The following is a 2848-nucleotide window of genomic DNA, read 5'->3' as shown; positions in this document are numbered from 1 at the left end:
CTTAAAAGTATTACTAGGGTGTTGTCAACACAGTAACAAACATTGCCATCTACTGACTAAAATTACCTATGCAGCCCAAGTCAAGCAGATTGCAAGAGGCAATCCAGCATCTTACTAAAAACCCACCTCCATATTTGTATGGCAATGTCCTGCATCCCATTTCCATGCACTTGAGCTATGGAAGCCCCAGGGAATTGAAGGGTTTCCAAGGATCTCCCCACATTCATCCTTTTCTTCAAAAAACTCTTTCTCCTAGCAGGTGTACTTTTTACTAAACCTTTTAAAAAATTTATGAGTGGGAAGGGAGAAAAGAGAGAGAGAGAATAAAAAACAGAAAAAAAAATTAAATCAGATGTAAAACATCCTTGTTTACATGTAAATAAAAAATAAATATTAAAAGAAGATAAAATTATGAATGATTCAGTAAAGAGGCTATATACATAATAAACAATCCTTTGCTATCACCTGAGGAGCTCTTCAAGTGCCTGGGATTTCAAGCCACTTGGATTGTTCTGAGTCAACAGAAAATGACAACACTTTCAACCACTAGAAAATACAAAAGAACCCACAGAGGGTTGTAGAGAAAAGAGCACTGGCCTAGAAGTCAAAAAAATCTTGGTTCTGCTGATCCAACCAATCTGGAGAGCAGTTTAGAACTATGCCAAAAGGGCTATGGGGCTGTGCATACACTTTGATCCACCAATGCCACTACTAGGTCTGTATACCAAAGAGATCATAAAAAAGGGGAAAGGATCCACATGTACAAAAATATTTATAGCAGTTCTTTCTGTGGTGGCAAAGAATTGAAAATTGAGGGTATGCCCATCAATTGGGGAATAGCTGAGCAAGTTGTGGTATATGAATGTAATGTAATACTATTTTGCTGTAAGAAATGACGAGGGGGCAGGTAGGTGGCATAGTGGATAAAGCACTGGCCTTGGATTCAGGAAGACCTGAGTTCAAATCCAGCCTCAGACACTTGACACTTAACTAGCTTTGTGTCCCTGGGCAAGTCACTTAACCCTCATCGCCATGCAAAACAAAAACAAAAACAAAAAGAAATGACGAGCACGTGAGTTTCAGAAAAACCTGGAAAGACTTACATGAACTGATGCTGAGTGAAGTGAGCAGAAGAACCATGAGAAAATTGTACACAGTAACAGTGGCATTGTGTGATGATCAACTGTGATAGACTTAGCTCTTCTCAGCAATACAATGATCAAAGATAATTGCAAAAAATTAATGATGGAAAATGCTCTCCATATCCAGAGAAAGGACTATGGAGTATTAAAGCAGATTGAACCATACTCTTTTCACTTTTTTGTGTATTTTTTTGTTTTTTTTTCCTTTCTTGTGTTTTTTTTCCCTTTTGTTGTGATTCTTCTTTAACAACATGCCTAATGTGGACATTTGTTTAACATGATTGTATTTGTATAACCTATATTAGAATGCTTAATGTCTTGGGGTGGGGGTGGGGGTGGGGGGAGAGGAAGGGAGAAAATTTGGAACTCAAAATCTTATAAAAACGAATGTTGAAAACTATCTTTACATGTAATTGGGGGGAAAAGAAAATATTGAGGGAAAAAAGAAAATCTTGAAAAAAAAAAAAAGAAAATCTTGTTTCTAGTCCCAGTACTGCCAATAACTAACTGTGACCTTGTACAAGTCATTGACATCTCTGTGCCTCCATTTTCACATCTATAAAATAGGACTACTTGCCACCTATACTATCTCACATAGTGAAATACTTATAATGCATTTTTAAACCATAGATATTATGAATGTCTATAAATATAAAATAGCATTGCAATTAAATGTCCCATTACCCTCTTGTCTCTTCTCTCTTGCCTACTCTTCTTACCCAGGTTATGACCTAGTCTTCAGTTTTCCCTTTGAAGTAGGAGACAATTTTCATAAACTCATCTCTTCTGCTTTAATTTTTTCCAAGGAGTGTGCCCTATTCACTTTACCAAGCACTTAATGATTCCTATGAAAAAGGAATGAAATCAGCTTTCATTTGAATGGTGTACCCATACCCTGTCCCACCAGGCTCACAACAGAAGGTGTCAAATGAGAACATATCAAAACAAAAAACATAAAAACAAGAGAATTTGGAGAATAGACAGAAGAAAGTATGGGGGATACCGTAATGATGCTGATTTTGTAGCAAAACTCCCAAACTGTACACATCCAGATGAGTATTGCTCCGTCAAAGTAGTCACCCCAAGAGGCTATACATTTATTCCAAAGAGGCTGCCATTTCTAGGCTTAGAACACATTTGGAACTCCTTTTTGGGAACAAATTTCGGAGCCAAGAGTACATTCTTCTGAATCTCACCAGTGATCACAAATCTTTATTTCTGAGAACAAATTTGATTTTGTGGAAATTGCCAAGTCCTTTGGGGGCACATCTGGTGAATAAGGAAAGAGCAAGCTGACTGATACCATTTGAGTTAAAAAGAAATGTGACTATCAAGTAATGCATTTCTTGTGTTGCTCATAAGAAATCTACAAATAATAATGACTGATAAGTTACAGGGCTCTTTTCAGTTATTATATCACATGTTTCAAAAGCCTTCTCTCATCCACTCCTCTAAACAACCCTATTGATGGTTGGAGGTGTTACTAACCCTTTGAAAAAAAGAAGAATCCTCAACTAAGAGATGAAATGGTTTCCTTAAAGTCACAACTAGTAAATGGCAAATCCCTAGGACTAAAACCTAGGTCTTCTAGGACTAGAACTGAGGTGTTCTGGCTCGAAATCCAAGTTCCAAACATAATTTAGGCAATAGCTTCCCTGAAATAAGTTACCTAAGAGCCTAGGTTGCTGATTCTAGAGGCAAATACT

This window comes from Dromiciops gliroides, chromosome 2, assembly GCF_019393635.1.
Source record: "Dromiciops gliroides isolate mDroGli1 chromosome 2, mDroGli1.pri, whole genome shotgun sequence".
In the NCBI taxonomy this organism is placed as follows: Eukaryota; Metazoa; Chordata; class Mammalia; order Microbiotheria; family Microbiotheriidae; genus Dromiciops; species Dromiciops gliroides.
This window is presented reverse-complemented; position numbering follows the sequence as displayed.